Here is a 21,772-nt window from a genome sequence, read left to right on the forward strand (position 1 = left end):
TAATCAATGTTTTGTAGTTCTCCATATATGGCTTTCACTTCCTTAGTCAGATTTATTCCTGAGTATTTTATTGTTTTGTATGCAATTTTAAAAACATTGTTTATTTACTCTCTTTTTCTGATATTTCATTGTTAGTGTAAAGAAATGCCACTGATTTCTGCATGTTAGTCTTGTATCCTGCTATCTTGCTGAATTCTTTTATTAGCTATAGTAGTTTTTGTGTGGAGCCTTTAGGATTTCCTATATATTGTATTGTGTCATCCACATATAATGACAGTTTTACCTCTTCTCTTTCAATTTGGATCCCTTTTATTTCTTTTTCTTGTTTTTTTGCTGTGGCTAGAACTTCCAATACTATGTTGAATAGAAGTGGTGAGAGTGGGCATCCTTGTCTTCTTCCAGATTTTGGTGGAAAGGCTTTCAACTTTTCACTGTTGAGTATTATGCTGGCTGTAGGTTTGACATAAATAGCTTTTATCATGTTAAGATATGTTCCCCCATACCCACTTTGGTAAGAATTTTTATCATAAATCAGTGTTGAATTTCATCAGATGTTTTTTCTGCATCTATTGAGATGATCGTGTGGTTTTTGTTCTTTCTCTTGTTGATGTAGTGTATCATGTTGATTGGTTTGTGTATGTTGAACCATCCTTTTGTCCCTGGGATTAATACAACTTGATCATGGTGTATGAACTTTTTTGTGTTCTGTTGGATTCTGTTTACTAATATTTTGTTGAGGATTTTTTAATCTATGTTCATCAGTGATATTGGCCTGTAATTTTCTTTTTTGTTAGAGTCTCTGTCTGGCTTTAGTATCAGGGTGATGGTGGCTTCATAGAATGAGTCTGGGAGTATTGAGTCCTCTTCAATTTTTTGGAAAATTTTGAGAAGGATCGGTATGAGCTCTTCTTTGTATGTTTGATAGAATTCCCCAGTGAAGCCATCTGGTCCTGGACTTTTGTTTGCAGGGAGGTTCTTTTATGGCTGATTCTGTTTCACTTCTAGTGATTGGTCTGTTCTAGTGATCTGTTTCTTCTTTATTCAGTTTTGGTGGACTGTATGTTTCTAGAAATTTGTCCATTTCTTCTAAGTTTTCCAATTTATTGCCATATAGTTGTTCATAGTGTTCTCTTATGATTTTTTGTATTTCTGTGGTGTTGGTTGTAATATCTCCATTTTCATTTCTTATTTTGTTTATATGTGTGCTCTCTTTTCTTCTTGGTGAGCCTGGCCAGGGGCTTGTCAATTTTGTTTACTCTTTCCAAAAACCAATTATTGGTTTGATTTATTTTTCTATTTTTTTAATCTCTATTTTTATTTTTTCTTTCCTCCTGCTGGCTTTGGGTTTTGTTTGTTCTTGCTTTTCTAATTCTTTTAGGTGGTAGGTTAGGTTGTTTATTTGAGATCATTCTTCTCTTTTGGGGAAGACCTTTATTGCTATAATGATATATTTTTTAAAAGGATGCTACCCTTATCTTACAGAAAACAATTATGACTGTGTTCTCTGATTAGTAAATTATAGGAGAATTCACCTATAGGCAAATATAGGGGAATTCTATCAAACATACACAGAAGAGCTCATACCGATACTTAAAAAAAAAATGCACCTATATGCACCTACAGGGAAAATCATATGCAGAACATCACTTGAAAAAGCAAGGAATCAGAGCAAAGTAAGTTAATTGTATCCTTTGGATGGCCAGAGTTGCCAAGCTATCCTACTAAGTATGTAGCAAGGGCCACATCATCATACCTGTTAGCCAAGACAAGCTTTTCCTGGCTAGTGTGTGGGACATGCTGAGAAAATTTACTCATGAACTTTACTTTCCTAAAAGGAGCATAATATTCTTTTCTATGATAGTCTTTTCTTCAATGTGTTACAGTTTTAAAAAGGTTATGGGTAAGATTAACTGGAGAGTATGTGAGTAAAACATTTAAAACAATGCCCAATAAATAATTATCCAATTCATTTAAAGTAACTTCTTGAATATCTCTTTTCTGATCCAGTATGAACTGATTTAATAATCTGGCTCTGAGAGGCAGTCATTTCTTCAATTCCATGATTTGGGGCATAAAGAAGCTTCCTCATTACTCCTTATTAGGAGAAAGCTAGACTTATTTTGAGTAAGTAGAGCATCTTTATGGCAGTCACCCCAGCAATGTTTCCTAAACAGTGCAATAAGTTTTTCCAATAGCTCAAGAGAGTTAATTAAGAATCCTAGGGTGTGCAGATTACTTCCCTCCAAATTAACTCAATCTTTATCAGGAATCCTCTCAGTGGGATCATAAGGTTGTGAGAGCCACAGTTTTAAACTTCAGTATTATGAAGGTTAAATTGACACGCTTTACAAAGTACCTGGCATTGGTAAAAATGCCAGCACATGCTTAGGTCAATGAGAACTAACCTGTTTAATCTGCTGTTCACTTATCTGAGAACCCAGCAGTTACACAGAGCTACATGTTAACATGTTCCACCATAGTGATTAACATATTCCACTATGATTATAAATTTGTTAAATTTGTCTTTATAGACTTAGGGGCTATTAGGTACATTATAATTTTAGGATTGTTAGATGTTCCTGAAGAATATTATCATAATATTGTTACTTTCTTATCTTCTGTAATGCATTTTGCCTTAAAGCATACCTAGCCTGATTCTAATACCCATTCATGCTTTTATTTTTCTTATGAGTGGAACATAGCTGTATTTTTAATCCAATCATATAATCACATTCTCAAAGTATGATTTTCAAATCGTGGTTTGAACCACTGATGAACCCCAAGAACCTTTGGTGGTGGTGGGTATTTGGTCTGCTTTAGCAAAAATATCATAGGCGGGATGACTTTAATAACAAACATTTACTTCTCACAGTTGTGGAGGCTGGCAAGCCTAAGATCAAGGTGCCAACAGAGTTCATGTCTGGTGAGAGCCCTCATTCTCCTTCCTAGATGAATATTTTCTTGCTGTGTCCTCACATGGTACAGACCTTTCTAGGGTCTCCTTTGTAAGAGCACTACTCCAATTCATGATGGCTGCATGCTCATAATCCAACCACCTCCCAAAGGCACAGCCTCCTAATACACTCACATTGGGTTAGGGTCTCAACATACAAATTTGGGGGATACATGAATATTCAGTCTATAAGAGCAAGGTAGGTCAAATCAAAATTCTTCTGAATTATTTTTTCCAACTTTATTAAGACATGATTGACATACAACATTGAGTAATTTTAAGTGTTATATTAAGTGCAGTGTTATGATTTGATAAACGTATATATTGGAAAATGTTTATCACAGTAAGGTTAGTTAACACCTCCTTCACTTCACATAATTATCATTTTGTTGTGGTAACAGTGGTGGTAACATTTAAAATCCACTCTTTTAGTAACTTTCAAGTATATAATACAGTTAACCATAGTTACCATGTTGTACATTACAACCCCAGAAAGTAAGTATTCACCTTGTAACAGGAAGTTCTTTAACCAACATTTTCTCATTTATGCTGACTCCCAGACCTTGTTACCAATATTCCACTCTCTGTTTCTCTGAGTTCAGTTTTCTTAGATGCCACATATAAGTAAGCACCTGTATTTCTGAACAATTTCACTTAGTGTAATGCCCTCAAGTTTCATCCACATTGCAGACATGGCAAGATCTCCCTTTTTATGGTAGAATAATATTCCATTGTATATGTATACCACATTTTATTTATCCATTCATCCATCTATGGACAATTACATTGTTTCCATGTCTTGGCTATTGTGAATAATGTTGCAATAAACATAGGAATTCAAATATCTATGAGATAGTGCTTTCATTTCTTTTGAATAAATACCCAGAGGTGAAATTGCTGGATCACGTGGTAGTTCTTTTTTTCTTTTCTTTTCTTTTTTTTTTTTGAGAAACCTCCATAGTGAAGTCTTTCTATAATGGCTGTATCAATTTATATTTCCACCAACAGTGTGTGAGGGTTCCCTTTCCCCCATATCCTCACCAGCATGTAGTTATCTCTTGTCTTTGTGATAATAGTCATTCTAATAGGTGTGAGGTGGTATCTCGTTGTGATTTTGATTTCCATTTCCTTGATGATTAATGATGTTGATCATTCTTGCATGTACTTGGCCATTTGTGTGCTTTCTTTTGAAAACTGTCTATTCAGATCCTCTGTCCATTTTTCAATCAGATTGTTTTTTGTTTTATTTTTTATTTTTTGTTACTACATTGTATGAGTTCCTTACATATCCTGGATATTACACCTCTATCAGATGTATGCTTTGCAAATATTTTCCCCATTCTGCAGGTTGCCTTTTCATTTTCTTAATTGTTTCTTTTGTAGTGCAGAAGTTTCTTAGTTTGATATAGTCTCAAGTATTGATTTTCACTTTTGTTGCTTGTACTTTTGGTATGATATTCAAAAAAAAGTCATTGACAAGACCAATGTCAAGGAACTTTTTTCCCTATGTTTTCTTCTAGGAGTTTTACCATTTTAGATCTTACACTTAAGTCTTTAATACATTTTGAGTTGACTTTTGTGAATGGCATAAGATAAAGGTCCAATTTCATTTTTTTGTATGTGAATATCCAATTTTTCCAACACCATTTATTGAAGAGACTATTCTTTCCCCATTGAGTATTCTTGGCTGCCTTGTTAAATATTACTTGACCCTGTATGTGTGGGTTTATTTATGGGGCTTTTGATTCTGTTGCATTTGTCTGTGTTTGTTTGTTTTTTTATCAGTACCATACTGAGAAACTCTTTTAAAACAATTTCATACTTGCAAAATATATGACTTTAAGAAGGGAGACAGCACACACAATAAGAGTATTACAATTGTGCTTTAGATATTTCTTTTTTGTTTGTTTGTTTTAAATCTTAAAATGGTGATAATCATACCTCTCTCTGAGGGCTACTATGAGAATTGAGTGAGATAATGAAATGAGGATCCCCAGTTCAGAGCCTGAGGCATAGTAGGTGATCAAAATAAATATTGCTTTATTTTGCCTTCTGTTTTATAATTATATAATTATTTCAATGCCAGAAAAATCTTTTTAGTTAAAATATAGTAAAAAGTACAAAAATAGATGGAAAACTGTGGCTCACTACAAATTACTTTCTCCAAGCTGCTCAGCAATTTAAATTGAATTAATAAGACATAAACATATGAGAAAAAGAAACAAAGAAATGTCCCATCTTACTTATGCTTACTTGGAAGATATAAGACAGGTGATGCCACAGCTCCAGGTTTGTACTGAAAGCTCAGGCCCCTTCTCGACCTTTTTCTTATCATAAAGGAACCTGGGGGACAACTGGACTTTCAGAGATCATTCAGATGCAGTCAATTTCCAGGAGCTCTAGTTTTAATCAGGAATTCAATTTATAAACATTATTGAGCAACTGCTATGTATTGGCCACTGGGATCATTGTTCATGATTATCACAATTAAAAGAAACTGCCATTTTCCTCTGAAAACTGACAAATCTATTACAGCAATTAAGCTCAGTATGACAAATGAAATATGATAGAAATGAATAAAGTGGGAGCACAATGCAGGAAGACCTCAGTCTGCCCAGAGACAGAAGGAGAAATCAGGTTCGAGTTTAGTCTTTTAGAGGAGGAATTAGCTAATTCAAGGGCAGGCAGAAAGGAAAAGTTTCTCTTTAGGGACACGCAGGGACGAGATGAGGCATTGTGAAATGGATGGAAATGTGTGATAGCAGAAGCCTGCGGAACATATGCGAACTTGAGGCAATTAGTGTGGAGACTTTTTGACTTCCCTTACTTTCTTTCTTTCTTTTGTCATTGGACAGCATTGTTTATTTTTTTAAACTTTTTTTTATTGATTTATAATCATTTTACAATGTTGTGTCAAATTCCAGTGTTCAGCACAATTTTTCAGTCATTCATGGACATATACAAACTCATTGTCACATTTTTTTCTCTGTGAATTATCATAACATTTTGTGTATATTTCCCTGTGCTATACAGTGTAATCTTGTTTATCTATTCTACTCCCTTACTTTCAATGACACTTCTTCCTGATGGGAGTGAGAGGTGTTCAGGGAAGAAGCTTGCCACATGTAAATTAAAGAAAAACTGATCAACTGTAGATGTTAATAAAGAGTATCAAACATCAAAGAAAGTGAAATGACTGATAAGATGGTCAGGATAGGCTTCATAAGGGCAGGAGTGATGAAAAAATAGAAATGGATGACAGATTACTATATATAAAATAGATAAACAACAAGGTCCTACTGTAGAGCAGACGGAACTACAGTCAATATCTTATAATAACCTATCATGAAAAAGAATATATATAATATATAATATAATATATGTATGTAACTGAATCAGTATGCTGTATACCAGAAACTAACACATTGTGAATCAACTATACCTCAATTAAAGAGAAAACATACACGCATGAAGTTGCTAAAATAAAGTAGTCGTAGAGGTATTGGAACAACCAGGAAGAGGCTTTTAGGTGAATAAAAGCAAGTCAGAGGACGGACACAACTTGACTACAAAACTTACTAAAAAGCTGCACTGATCAAGAGAGACGATATTGGCAAAATAATAAACAAATAGATCTAGGGAACAGAATAGGGAGCCTAGAAATAGAGCTACATAAATATAACTCACCTTTGACAAAGGAGCAAAGGCAATACAGTGGAGCAAAGATGGTCTTTTCAACAAATGGTGCTGGGATAATTGGACATCCACATGCCCCTCCCCCCAAGAAAGAATCTAGACACAGACTTTACATCATCCACAAAAACTAACTCAAATGATTCACAAACCTAAATGCAAAATACAAAATGAGAAAAATCCTGGAAGATAACATAGGAGAAAATCCAGGTGACAGGTATCATGATGACATTTTAAAAACAACACCAAAGGAACAATCCATGAAAGAAGTAATTGATATGCTGGACTTCATTACAATTAAAAACTTCTGGTCTGCAAAAGATGACATCAAGAGAAGGAGAAGACAAGATGGAGAAAAGATTAAAAAGGCTTATCTGGTGAAGGGCTGCTATCTAACATTTACAAAGGACTCTTATAACTCAACAATAACAAAATATTTACTCTGATTTTTTTAAAGGGGCAAAAGGTCTTAACTAAAGATGATATATAGATAGCAAGGAATCATATGAAAAGGTGTTCAACATCATATGTCTTTAGGGAACTGATATTTAACACTGTGGGATATCACTATACACCTATTAGAATTGCCAAAATGCAAAACACTGACAACAGCAAATGCTGGAGAGGATGCAGAGCAACACAAATCCATATACTGCTGGTGGGAATGCGACATGATACAACCACTTTGGAAGACAGTCTGGCAGTTTGGTCCAAAATTAAACATACTCTTACTATGCAACCCAGTAATCACAATCCTTGGTATTTACTCAAGTGTTGAAATCTATGTCCACATGAAAACCTGAACATGTAAGCTTATAGCAACTGTATTCATAACTACCAAAACTTGGAAGCATTCAAGATGTCTTTTAGAAGGTGAATGGATAAATAGACCATGGTATATACAGACAATGGAATAGTATTCAGTGCTAAAAATGAGTTATCAATCCATGAAAATACATGAAGGAAACTTAAGCATATATTACTAAACAAAATAAGCCAGTCTGAAAGGGCTACCTACAGCCCTTTCAGATATTTGACTCCAGATATTTGAAATCTGAAAAAGACAAAACTGTGGAGCCAGTGAAAAGATCAGTGGTTGCCAGTGCTGGGCCAAGACAGAATAAACAGAATTTTTAGAGTAGTGAAAATACTCCATGATATTACAATGATGGATACATGTTATCATATATTTGTCCAAACCCATAAAATGTATAACACCAGAGTGAACTATAATGTGTGTAACCTATGGACTTTGGATGATAAAGATGTGTCAATGTAGGTTCATCAATTGTAACAAGTGTATTCTGGTGAGGTATGTTGATAACGGGGGAGGTTGTTACCTGTGCCGTGGTAGGGGATATATGGGAATTTCTCAATCTTCCTATTAAATTTTGCTGTGAACCTAAAACTGCTCTAAAAATAAAGTCTATTAATAAAAAAAAAAAAACTGAAGAAGTACAGATAAACACACACACACACACCAATCCTTTTTCCAGCTGTCAAGACATTGGTTACTCAGCCTTCTCAAACTCCCCAACTCAGGTAATTATTTTTTTTTTAAAGAATGGTTAGATTGTGTCACTGATGACTTTGAAATATCTGAGATATTTTACCACTATTAATTTAAACCTCAAATAATAAGTTTCTCCAATTCCTGAAAGACATATAAAAGACTAGACAGAAACAGGTATTGATATTCCTTTTAGGGTAGCCGGCTGATTCTTGGAATAAAGTTAATCTCTTTAAATAAAATGAAAAAAAATGTTGTCATTGATATAGTTCTATAAGACAAGTAACTACCTTATTCAGGACTGTGCGATCCTGAGAGAATCTAACCCACATTTTAGTGTGACTGTGTATATTCCAGTTTTTCTTCCCATATTTTTAGTTCCCAGAAATGTGAGGGGCATAATAATCACGGTTTCTGTCCAGTTATAAAATATGAGTATGTTTTCTCAGTTTGCAGTCCTGAAAGTATATGTATGAATTCATTCTTCCCCAAATGAATCATATGTTAAATATGCTAGGAAGGAACTGCACATAACTATGACAAATTACTTTGTTAGAAGAGAATAATATATAGTAAATTGAGCTAACCAAATGTGTGATTAGATTATATTTTTTCTAGAAATAACTGGAATAAACACAAGAAGAAAAGATCATATTAAAATGAAAAACCTCAAGTAAATTCATTGCTAAATACATGTCTTCTATGTTGTCATCCTGGACTGAAGAAAAATTAATTCTATATAAAATACACCTTGAAAGCATTACTGTCACCTGCAGACCTATTCCCCTTCATTTATTTCATGTGAATCTAGGTATCAAATTCTGAGTATATAATACTACTTATGTGTTTAACTACAAGGATCAAAACTGAAGACCAACTGGGCGGCGGCTGTGAGGAGGCGGTGGCTCCCACGCAACGTTCCCTGGCGACTCGCGCCTGCAAGGCCGCGGTGTCCACCATGTAATTATGCCGGCCCCCTGCCCTCCACCAGCTCAGCCGACTTCACATCACCTACCCCGTGCTGTTCAAGCTGATCGAGAAGAACTCGGCCCGCATGACGCACTGCGGTGGGCTGGAGTTTGTGGCTGACGAAGGCATTGCTACCTCCCTCACTGGATGATGCAGAATCTGCTGCTGCAGGAAGAGGGCCTGGTTCAAGTGGGGAGCATCAACCTGCAGGTGGCCACATACTCCAAGTTCCAGCCCCAGAGCCCCGACTTCCTGGGCATCACCACGCATTGAGGATCTTTGTGTTCCTGAACGCCGGCGACATGACTGCCAACAACTGCAGTGAGCAGCAGCCCCGGCAGAACTGGCCCCTCCCCCGTCGTCTGGGCGTCGGTCTCCCTCGGCAGCAGGTCTGAGGTCTAGATGCCTCTCTTGTCCGTCCACGATCAGAGCTGCGTGGATGCTGCTCCCGACGACTCAGCTGCGAAGTGAGATGCCACCTCATCCTCCATTTCTCACTCACCCTATGCCTAGTTGGCAGAGCAGTTCTCACAAGTCAGGATGGCATCCACTTCCCCACTCTCCGCGCACCCCAGAGGAAGATGTGGCGGTCGGCAAGGCTGCCAGCAGCCCTCGTGCCGCAGGCGTGGATCTCGGCGATGGGGCCCTCGTCCACTGTGACCACACGACCCCCACATCGCTGCTGCCAGGGGCCTCCCGGCGCTCAGGAGTGACCACAGCCCCAGCGTGGCTTCTCCGAGGCCAGCTGGCTCCTTAACACACCCGCCCGTCCCCCCAGGACTCGGGCCTGAGGTTCAGATCTGTGTCACTTGGGGACCCGGCTTGTTCTCCGACAGTTTCTTCTGTTTGAGAACATATTTTTCAACTTAATGTGTTTTGAGTCACACTTTTACATCTTTTCACGAACTAGGAAATAATCTTGTTCCTTTTAACTCTGGGGGAACGTTTTTTGTATCATCCATCTTCACCGAATACTTTAAGCTTTTCTGGTTAATTTCAGGCAGCCTTAATGTTACTGTTCTTAAATGACTAAGGCAGTAAAATGTTACTGTTCTTAAATGACCAAGGCAGTAATGCCAAACAGGACACTTAAATTGATAATAGATGGTAACGGTGACCTTTTTGCACTGAAAGGGCAGGTGACTTGCACGGGTAGACACAGAACTGAAACTCGAGTTTGGTTCTGCTTTTGGAAGCGTGTAAGTCCACACACTAAAGGGCCCTTCTGATTAAAGCTAGACTGTGATTGGCTTGGGGACTCGCATGAAACGGACGTCTTCACAGCTTTCTCTGCCGTAGTGGTGCTTAGTGAGTGTCTGGATCAGAGGCTCCCACAGGAAACCAGGCCCCTTAAAGGGGCCACAGTGGACGCAGTGGTGGGTGCTGTCCTCTTCTGGGAGAAGGACCCCAGTCTCTCTGGGAACAGCACCCAGTTTCCAGTTGAGTCAGGCCCTCGGGAAGCAAACCACCAGACACCAAAAGCAGGTTTAGACCCTGAGGAAATCCGTATCGGGATCTTCAGGTGCAAATATAAAACAATTACTTATAAAATACTTGAAAAAATGAAAAAGTGGGATCATAAAATTTACAAGTGATGGAAGTCTATCAGAAATATCCAGGAGTATTGGAAAAGCACAGAGTTAACAGCTGACAAAGAATTAATGACGAGGAGGTTAAATCCGGAGAAGCGACGTGAAATTCCGCACAGGGAGGCGCGGCAGCGGGACGCGAGAGCTGGAGGCTGTGGAGATGCAGGGAAAGCCGACTGCCGGTGAGCGCCCAGTGGGAGAGGCGGCGGCCCAGATGCTGAGGGACGGGCGCCGCCTTCTGGAATCCGCTGTCCGCCCACAGTGACAGGAGTTGAATGTCCAGCAGACAGGATGGCTGCAGATTCCACACAGCAGACCCGGAGAGGCGGGCAGAGAGACACCACCAGTCACGGAGAAACAGCCAAGAGCAGGCCTCCCAGGAGCAGGCCCTGCCCGCCCCCTCCGGGGAGCAGCACGTCTGCAGGGGCTGAGGGAGTAACTGCCGTCAGACCCTGAAGCAACAGGGCAAATCCAAACACTTCCAGGTGAGCAAATGCTGAGAGTCTGTTTACCCGTGGAACTTCAGAAGCTTGTGCTTTGGGAACGAGCGTCACCCTGCAGGGAAGGGCCAGGGTGCCCTTCAGTCAGTACTGTTGCAGCCAGTGCGTTTCAGTCCGTACTGGTGCTTAATACACGCGGCTGAAGGGTGGTACCTCAGACACTGGAGAGAACCCGCCTCAAGTTTGTTTAGAATTAAAGTGGTCTCTGTTTGCACTTCAGTAAAGGTGAATCAGTAAACAAACAAACAAAAACTGAAGACCAACTACTGATAAATAGCAAGAAAGAATAATTTGAAAACCCATAAATCAACATATCTATTTGTAGTTCAATTGTAAAATTAGTCATTATTTTCAATATGACCTCTGTGCCTTGATTTAAAATATTATGATCCCTATGCTGTACACCAGAGACTAACACAACATTGTAAATTGACTACACTTCAACTTAAAAAATTATAATTTTCCAGTTATGACAGGCTAAATTGTAAGGACCAAGAGTCAGAAGAAAGACATACAGAGAGATGAACATGGAATTTCCCATTTAGTGTCTCCTAATCCCACTGAATGTAATGAAAGGCTGAGTAATGCTTTGAGCAGCTTCTTGGACCACAGTGGACAGCACGAGAAGTTAGAAAGTGCGATTTTTGGAAGACGGGAGGAAGTAGTGATGACGGGGCAATGATCTTTTTATTGACCTTAGTGGTGGCTATCCATCCAAGTGCTCATTGACAGTAAGTCATTGAGCTGAACATTAGTGTTTCGTGCACTAGTCGGTGGGTGTGTGTATACTCCAAACTAACAAGTAAAAGTGACATCATAGTGAGAAATGTCAACCTCTGTTTATGCCCTTAATTCACTTCAACAAACATATCAAAGCATCTTACCTTCTCCATTCTGGTCACTGTACTTAAAAAAAATGCTAGCATTACAACTTTAAATAAGAAAGACATGTCCCTTCCTTCATCAAGCTTACAAACTAGGAAAAACATGGCATTGTGAAATACCACAGTACAACGTTCAGGAGTTTAGCACTCATGTGGAAAGCCACTGACTAACTTAAAGGAAAATGATGTCAGTTCTGAAGAGTAAACAAAAGCCCAATTTATAAATTTACTATTAAGTTTTCTGCGGTCATACTTTTGCTGTGACTTTTAAACATATTAAATAGATTGCAAAGTCCTTGAAGTTAGAAGTCATGTTTTTTTTTTTTATCTTTAAATCCTCTGTTCCCTGCATGAGGTCTAGCTATGAGATATAAGTAAACAAATTGGATGAAAAATAAATTAAGATACATAGAATGACTTCTTTAATGTACCTCATTGTCTATCTGACTCTTCCTTTTTAAAGTTAAGCCAGTTCAAGGTAGAGAATTTTAATTCTTTAAATTTTATGGAAAAACATTAAATGCCATGCATACATTTAGTGCTTAATAATTCTTTCATGATTATTAAAGATTCATTGCTCAACTTTCAATTTTTAATCTTAGACTGATTCATGGCAATCAGATAATAACTGAATTTTAGCACTTTAAGGATTTGTGATTTAATCCAAGTTTTTCATTTCATTGATGAGATAAGTGAAGTTCCGAGAAGTTTAATCACTTGCCTAAACTCATAAACTAATACATAATACCTAAACAGATCTGACCTGCAAATTCTCTCTTCATATTTAAAGAAGAAAATTTAGTCTGAGGTCAATTTATTGGTTTCCAGAGCTATACTGCTTAGTGGTTGCTTAAGTAAAAAAAAAGAGAAAGAATTCATATTCAGTGTATGAAAAGCTGTGTGACTCTGTTTTAAACAGGAAGGAAAAAGGAGGGGGAAAATATACAATATTTATGTGAGAAAAATAAAGATCTACAAAGTGTGTGTACTTATTACCAACAAATGTTTTCAAAAGAGTCAATACTATTTTTCTGAAGATCAGTAACTGCAAAGTTGTTTTTCCTTTTTCAAGACCAATACACATTTTATTTGTATTTGTCTTTAACATGTACATAAACTCTCAAGAACCCTTTCCACACCCGGGGGAGTGTAATGGTACGTTCTGGAGGGAAGAAGCGTCAGACTAGAACGGGTTTCATATAAATTCAACAAAGCAAAGGTGACTTTTTCTTTCTGTCTCCTTTTCAAGTCTTCTGTGCTCACAGCCAGCTTGATTTTGATAAAGACATAAAGGTGTGTGTATGAATGTGTGCCTATGTGTGTGTTTACTACAGTGTGAGAGTGTGTGCCTGTTGTATGTGTGTGTGAATGTGAGTAATTGTGTGTGAGGGCAGAATACAGTGTCTGCTGTGTGTTTCTGAATGTGTGAGTAGATTTTCTAGCCCAGAAATATGTCTCAAATGTGCTGTTGCTGGTGTGGGATGCCTAGGCTCCAGCCAGTGAATGAGGCGGAGGAGTGACGGCGCGGGGGGGGGGGCGGGGGGGCGGCAGCAGGGAGAGAGCGAGAGTGCCCAGGGTGAATCAATGGAAACCGCCTCACGAAGCCGGGAAAATATTTCAGCCACAGACAAATAGCTTTGATTATTTCCCTTCACTTCCCTCACCGCCGTATTTATTTTTTTTACCATCTCCGACCCCGACTCCCCGGAGTGAGCGCTGGAGGGAGGGAGGGAGGAGGAGGGGAAAAAAAGGAATCAACACATTGGAGAAGTCCCTTCCTAGAGCCACCCCCTCCCCTCCCCGCCTCGTGCTGCCGCCACGGTTCGACTCCCATCCCTGCTTCCAGCCGAGGTGGTAGTGGCTGTCACCCTGAAATGAACCCCCAGCTCTCCTCCATCTGCCACGGCCACACTTAACGTATCCTTGACCCCCAGACATCACCCCGTCCTGTGGTCCCGTGGGCACAGTGCCGCGTCCACGCCTCCGGACACCTCCTCCCCCAGCACCCCCTCAGATCCTGTCATTACAGATACCCCTACTGCCCCCTCCACCTCTGAAAGCATGAGGTCCTCAGAGCTGGGGGGCAGCCCCTGGAGGCAGGCTGTGGCCTCATCCCACCAAAGAAGACAGGGAGCCCCAAGAAGAGCCTGGCTTTGGTGGCTTCCCATCAAAGGACCCGAGGGTGGAAGAGGAGGAGGAAGGAGGAGGTCTCCCTCTTGTGGACCTCAGTGACCACTTATTCTTCACAGCTGGAGGTGAGGCCTGCCTAGCAACCAAGCCATCCCTGCCAGGTGGCAGTGAACTCCTGTTACCAAAGAGCTTCCCCTGGGGTGAGGCAGGTGTCGTCAAGGAAGAGACCAGCCCACCCCTCCTTGCCCACCCACTCCCTGCACACCTCACTGCCCTTCACATCCAACATGGCTTTGACTCAATCCAAGGCTTTAGCTCTTCTGACCAAATTCTGTCCCATGATACCTCATCACCATCTCTAGCCACCTGTGAGGGAAAGGATGGAGCCTTCTGGAGCTACCAGCTGGCTCCACACCCACCTGGAGATCCCAAAGATGGCCCCATGGGGAGAAGGGGAGGAGACTCCAGGGTAATCTTCTGGCTCTGCCTCCTGTGCCACCTGGCCTCTGTGGGTCACACACAGTCTAACGGGGTGACACTAACCCCCACTCAACACCAGGGCCTGCTGGGCAACCCAGCCATACTCCAGGAGGAGGTGAGGGCTACGTGGCCCTCCTAAGCTTTCTGGAACCAAGATTGCCTGCTCGCCCTTCTTTAGAACTACCCCTTAACGACAGCAGCCCTGGGAACATGGAGGCAAATGAAGCCCAGACCAAGGATGGTCCCCCTGAGGCAGAAGCCCAGGCCCCTGTCCTGCCCGTGGAAGAAGTCCTGGCTCTCAGCCCACCCTCCCCACCAACCACCCCGGCCACCTAGGACCCCAGCCCAACCCAAGCCGAAGAATCGCCTACAGCGGCAGGCAAGAATGGGCCAGATTGGTTCCCCCAGGGGCAAGAAGAGGATGGGGGGCTCTGCCCCCACTCAACCAAAACTCACTCACCTCCAAGGAGGGGGCACTCTCCCTGCCCCTGTAGGCCCCCCCTAAGACCCTGGTGACCCACCCCAGCCCTATCGCTTAGCCCATCACTATACCCCTGTCCCCGCAACCTTCCAGGGCCTCAGTCTGTCCAGCCATGTCCCTTCTACGCTCACGCAACTCCTGCAAGACGCTGAAGTGTCCCAAGTGCAACTGGCACCACAAGCCTAGCAGACCCTGGACACGCACATGCGGGAGAAGCAGCCTCAGGGTGACAGCCACCGCAGTTGCTGCAGCATGGGGTGGGGTGGGGCGGGGGCGGGGTGCCACACTCGGGGAGGGAGCTGCAAACCGTGGCTGCATGTCCCTCCGCTGCGGCGTCTGCAACTACTCCACCGCCACCAAGGGCAGCGTCACATCCACACGCAGTCCGACAAGCACCTGGACCACCTGCAGGGCTTCCAGGCGGGGCCCGGGGGGCAGAGGACCCCCCCAGAGGCAGTGCTCCCGCCCTCCTCGGGGACAAGGAGCCCAAGACCAAATAGTCCCAGCAGTGCCAGGTGTGCAGCTATGAGACCGTCTCCCGCAACCTGCACATCCACATGACCTCAGAGAAGCACATGCAGAATGTTCTCGTGCCGCACTAGGGGCTGCCGCTGGGACTGCTGCCCTGGCTGGTGGGGCCAGGACCCCCGCCCCCAGGTGGGGCTGCCCCCCCCGGAACTCTTCCGGTATTTCAGACCGCAGGCCCTAGGGCAGCCTCTGGCTTCCTTGCCTGGCCCCGGACTGAGGCCAGACAAGCCCCTGCTTCTCAGCGGCTTCCACCACCTCGGAGCCCCTGCCTGCAAGGTCCCCACACCTGCCCTGGCAGCTCCCCCCCGGACGCCCACCTGCCTCCAAGTCAGCTCCTAGGCTCCTTGTCTGACCGGTTGCCCACCTCGCCGCACCCAGATGACAGCCCATCCCCGAAGGTGTTCTGCTGCCTCGTGTGCCAGGCCTTCCGTACAGACGGCCTGGAGCTGCTGCTCTGCCACTTCAGTGTGGGCCGGAGCCTCCTGGGGGCCGAGTGGAAGGAAGTGGCCAGCGACACCCACCGCTGCAAGCTCGGCTGCCATGGCACCCAGCCCAAGGCCAACTTCCAGCTCCACCTGAAGACCGACAAACACGCTCAGAAGTACCAGCCTGCAGCCCACCTGAGGGAGGGGGTGGGGCCATCGGCACCCCTTCCCCGGTGCCCCTGGGCGATGGGGCTCCCTATGGGTTCTGTCCCCGCCCGCACCTGCGCTGCAACATCTGTGACTGAGTCCAACAGCAAGAAGATGCAGCTGCGTGCCCAGGGTGCAGCCCATGAAGAAAACAGCCTGATCTGTAAGTTTCTGCTGGAGATGGAGGGGGCAGCTGTCGGGGGCAGAGCTGGGGCTGCTCCGCGGCCTGCTGTGTGCCTGGGAGATGCCTCCCCGCCTGGCGGTGCTGCAGCACCTGTGCCCACCGGGCCCACCGTGACGCCCAGGCCCAGCGGCGTCTGCAGCTGCTACCGAGCGGCCCACAGCTGATGAGGGGCTCTCGGCTCTTCAAAGCATCCTGAGATTCAGCCATGGGCAGCTCCAGACTCCCGGGAAGGCTTCCGTCAACCTCTTAGCTGAGCCACCCACCCCTGAGAAAGATGCCCAGAATAAGACCAAACAGTTGGCTTCTGAAGGAGCAGAGAACAAGACCGGCCCTCCTGGAGACAGCAGCAACCAGACCATGGTGTTCTGCTGTCCCTACTGCAGTCTCCTGAGCCCAGAGTCCCACCAGGTGGCGGCTCACGCCCTCTCCCAGCATGCGGTGCTGCCCAGGCACCGCTGCCTGCTGTGCCGGGAGCAGCCAGTGGGCCGGCCCGCCCTCCGCTTCCACCTCAGCCGCCTGCACAGCGTGGTGCCCGAGTGTGTTGAGAAGCTGCTGCTTGTGGCCACAACTGTAGAAATGACCTTGACAACCAATGGGCTGCCTGGGCCCACTCTCAGCCCTCAGGGTGATGGCCCTGAGCCTCCTGCTTCTGGGCCAGATCCCACACCCAGCAGAAGGCCCTCACCTGACCCCAAAGCCAGTCCCAGTCCTCTTCCTGAGCCTCCCTGCCCTCAGCCAAGGCCCCCAAGAAGCCCACGGGAAGTCCAGGCCAGCCCCCTTCTCCAGCCCCATCTCCAGCCCCTCGGCCTGAGGCCAAAGCTGACAAAGTGGCTCCCCACCTACCACGGCTGAGGAGGAAGAGGGGGCTGGCGGGGAGCCCCTCCCGGCAGAGCCAGCTCTGGCTGACTCTCACCACCCTCTGACCTATGGGAAGAACACCAGCTTTGCCCGGGACAAGTTTCTCGACCCTGCCTGGCCCTGTAAGTGCACTGTGTGTAAGGAATCCTTCACGCAGAACATCCTCCTGGTCCATTATAACCCAGTCTCCCACCTGCACAAGATGAGGAAGGCTGTCATTGACCCCTCCAGCCCTGCCCGGGGAGAAGCCGGCACTGTGCCCACCACCACCGGAGCCACAGACAAGCCCTTTAAGTGCACAGTCTACCAGGTCTCCTGCAACCAGAGCTCCACCCTGGAGATCCATATGTGCTCCATCCTGCACCAGACTCGCTCGAGGGGAGCCAAGACTGATGCCAAGGCTGAGGGGCCAGAGTGTGGCCCTGAAGAGCCCAGGGAAGGCGAGACTGAGGGGGAGGTGGGCACTGAGAATAAGGGCCCTGACCCTGGGGGCTTCATGTCTGGATTACCCTTCCTATCCCCTCCCAAAAATTATTTAAAAAAGAAAAAAAAGTGTGCTGTTGGTCCCTTCTGCTCTAACCAGCCAGGTGATGGTCTCCTGTCAACAACCACCAACGTACACGTGCAAAGAAAATATTTGCTTTCCAAGGGAGTGTTGACAAAGGAAGGTCATGAGAGGCTAGTGCTGGTTTGTACCCTTTTATGGCATCATAATACAAGGTCATATGAAAGATCCCTGAAGCCTTACACTACGTCTTTAAATGGGACCACTTGTCACATAGCCTAAAGTTACAGGACATTAGCTGATGATTCCTGCCCCCAGTCCTGTTTTATGTTTTGTTTTGTTTTTTTTTTTTGAGAATAAAAAGGGAAAGGTAATTTATGTTATGTTTCCTTCACTCTGTCTAAGTTCTTTCATCTAACTCTCCCTTTTGAAAATGTTCATATTCCTACTGCCACCTAATCTAAGCCCACTTATCTGCCTGACTCTTTGCTAGCCCCTCTTTCTTCCAGCTTCCCTCTAATTGAAAACATGACAACATAATGTTCTAAAATAGCACTGAGTCCCCACAGAACAACATACATTCTCCTTTGCCTAAAATTCAAGAGACTCCACAATCCAGGCCCAAGACCACTCACCAAGCTTTACCCATCAGTACATAAGTGACCCTCAGCCTGGCTTCATGTGAGAGTCATCTGGGGGCTCCAGCCTAAAGCAAATATGTCAGAATATCTACAGGTGATGGGGGTACCAACCATCCCTCTCTTACAAAGACTGAAGGGTTTTCTGGGATGCAGATTGTTCAGTGCTGACATTGAGAATGGGCAAATGGGTAAGTTTGGTGGACCCAAGCCCTCCATCAGAATGTTTCCCTGTTGTTTCTGAGGATCATCAAAAGGACATTTGCTTGCTCTCTATGTTCAACCGGCTTCCTAACCACTGTCATCAGTTGACTGTGCCCTAAACTGCTCTTTTCTCCTGCACGTGGTTCATCTTCTTACGACAGTGTTATCTCTCTCCCTGGGTTCACTGTGGGGTTTCACCACAGTTAATAACAGAGCATTAAGGGCCTAAACTTTCTATCTGATGCTCTTCTTTGCTGTCAAATTCCTTCTGTAGGAGAGATAAAAACCCTTGCCCTCCAACACCAACAGAGAATCAAAAAGCCTCCCCATGTGTAGAAGTTCAGTTTTCATCATAGAGAAGTCCTTTATAAAAAGAATGCTTAACATTCCAGTTGAAGGATTCATACTTGGCATCAATCCACCATTTAGAATCTTGACTATGAAAAATGAATAAAATATTTGTTCTATATTGAATGACCATACAGTTATTCCAGGAGCTATTTCCAAAAAAAGAGATGCATTTCAAAGCGATTTGCTTTCTTTATCCATAGAAATATTAGAAAAATTTAAATTTAGTCTTCCTTTAAAAATTTTTTTTTAATTCAGTGTTTTTTTTTTTTAATTGAGGTATAGTCAGTTTACAATGCTGTGTCAATTTCTAGTGTCCAGCACAATTCTTCAGTCATATATGAATATACATATATTCATTTTCATATTCTTTTTCACCATGAGCTGCTACAAGATATTGAATATATTTCCCTAAATTTAGTCTTCCTGAAAAGTCTATTTCTAAATACTTCACTATAAATACTTGCTCTATATGAATATATATATATATATATATATATATATATATATATATATATATATATATATATATATATTGCTTGGAAAGAGATGGCAAAAACCACAGATACTTATAATAGAAATATATAAGTATCTGTGGTTTTTGCCATCTCTTTCCATATAGTGGACATAATAGAGATTGCATGAGTATATGTAATTTTGTGTTTTCTCCTCATTTTTTCCTACTCCACATACCCCATTTATTTTGTCAGGTTTCCAAATAACTCTCTCAGCTATGAGAGGACACAAAACAAAGAGAAGAAAATAAATTAACTTTTCACTCTCAAATTTCAAATATATATTTGGTACTCACCAAAAAAATTTGAACTGTCCATACTTTTTAAAACTGAAGTATAGTCACTTTGAAATGTTGTAAAAAATGTAAATTTCAGGTGTACAGCATAGTGATTCAGTTATACATATATATATTCATTTTCATATTCTTTTTCATTATCAGCCATTACAAGGTATTGAATATAGTTCCCTGTGCTGTACAGTAGGACCCTGTTTACCTATTTCATGTATAGTAGTATCTGCAAATCTGGAACTTCCAATTTATCCAATATTTTTTGAATATGAAGAGTTTAACACCTGAAGGGGCACCGAGTCCTTGCAATATGCCATGGGAGCAAAAAAACAATGAAATTTAAATTACTACTATTGATGTAACTTCATTTGTATTCATAACACAGTGAAATATTTAAGTTCTACAAATACACATTATGTAGAAGAGGATGAATAAAATAAAAGAAATACATATACAGGAACAAATTTGCAAAGGGTGTTTATTTTTCTGTTTCTGGATAAAATCACAATGCCTTGAACATATTAAGGGCTTGATTAAAATATGGTGACAATAAAAGCAATAATGAGACCTATATAGATAGAAACAATTTATCTCTGCTGTTCCTTGAATGTTGAGAAGAGTTTGAAAACTTACAACTTGCTCTGTTTTAAGTTATTAAAAAATGATCTTCATGTGCTAAATCTATTAACACTTGTATTTTGCTTAACTCTCACAACAATCTCATGATTACTTATTATTTACATATTGTACAGAGACATAAACTCAAGCCCATAGAGGATATATAATTTGCCAGGAGTCAGAGACTAAAAAAATTATAGACATCAGACACCAACTCACTTACTTGGGCTCTGAGAGTCAAGTTCTTTCCACAACACCACATTGTCTCTTCCAACTCTTGAATTCATGTATTTCCAGCTCTGTCTTCTCTGGATCCTGTAAGAGCAGATCTCAATATCCCTGACAGGTTTTAAATGGTTTGCTGGTTAGAAACAATGTTATAGTGAATTTCATGATAGTGAATAGGGAAATGGTAATCTACATAGAGAATTATTACATAAAGCATGCAGGGAAGACAAATCCATATTCTTGCAGGTTGCAAAAATTACTGTCTATTCTAGTGAAAATAAACCACCTTCTCTTCCATGCAAGAAGAGGTCTCATGTAATTGAACTGACATGAGTCACCAGGTAAGGGCTTCGGGATATAAGACTCTATTGTGATGGAACTAATTTTTGCTACTCGCAGATGAAGCATTCAGAGAAAGCCATCTTTGAGGCTATGCGTAACTCTCCTCACTGCCATCAGAGCCACTTTCATTCATAAGTCCACTGAATAAATGCAGAGTGCAGAGTATAGTGGTTGAATAATGCCAACAGAGGCAATTATCGTGTTCACATGATTACCGAGAGCCGTGATAATCATGGTGAGCATCCCCTTGAGGTACAAATATCCTTATATTTTGGACAATTTTAAGCCATCCACCCATGAACTTCTTACCAAAACTTTCTTGTCAATAATATTCCAATATTGTCATGAATTTCAAGTCTCTGACCATCTCTGAAAACCATCATATACCCCTACAACCCATGGAAGTGATATATAGCCATAGCACAAGGGTCTCTTCTTTAAAGAAGGGTGGTGGTCATATTTAGCACTTATGTTAGTCCCAGTATGAGGATTCCCATCTCTGTTCTTGTACACAGGTATCCCTCAGTGGACTATAAGAGTGAAATGACCACTTTTGGCTGAGGCCAACTCTTTAGACTGGATCATCTGTAAATAAAACTGAATTTTTTCTCCCCAGTTAGTTGATAATATGAGAACAATTTATGAGATCATAGTTTGGCTAGAAGACATGACAGTACAGCCATGGAAGTGGAC

At 42.4% G+C, this 21,772-nt stretch overlaps 2 pseudogenes; one reads left to right on the plus strand and one right to left on the minus strand.

Annotated features, from left to right (window-relative positions):
• Window positions 1-21,772, minus strand: part of LOC123616999 (inner nuclear membrane protein Man1-like) — an 82,296-nt pseudogene that overhangs the window by 43,068 nt on the left and 17,456 nt on the right.
• On the plus strand, window positions 10,787-18,255 carry LOC105076392 (zinc finger homeobox protein 2 pseudogene; annotated as a pseudogene).

Source organism: Camelus bactrianus, chromosome 20 (assembly GCF_048773025.1).
Source record: "Camelus bactrianus isolate YW-2024 breed Bactrian camel chromosome 20, ASM4877302v1, whole genome shotgun sequence".
NCBI classification, from domain to species: domain Eukaryota; kingdom Metazoa; phylum Chordata; class Mammalia; order Artiodactyla; family Camelidae; genus Camelus; species Camelus bactrianus.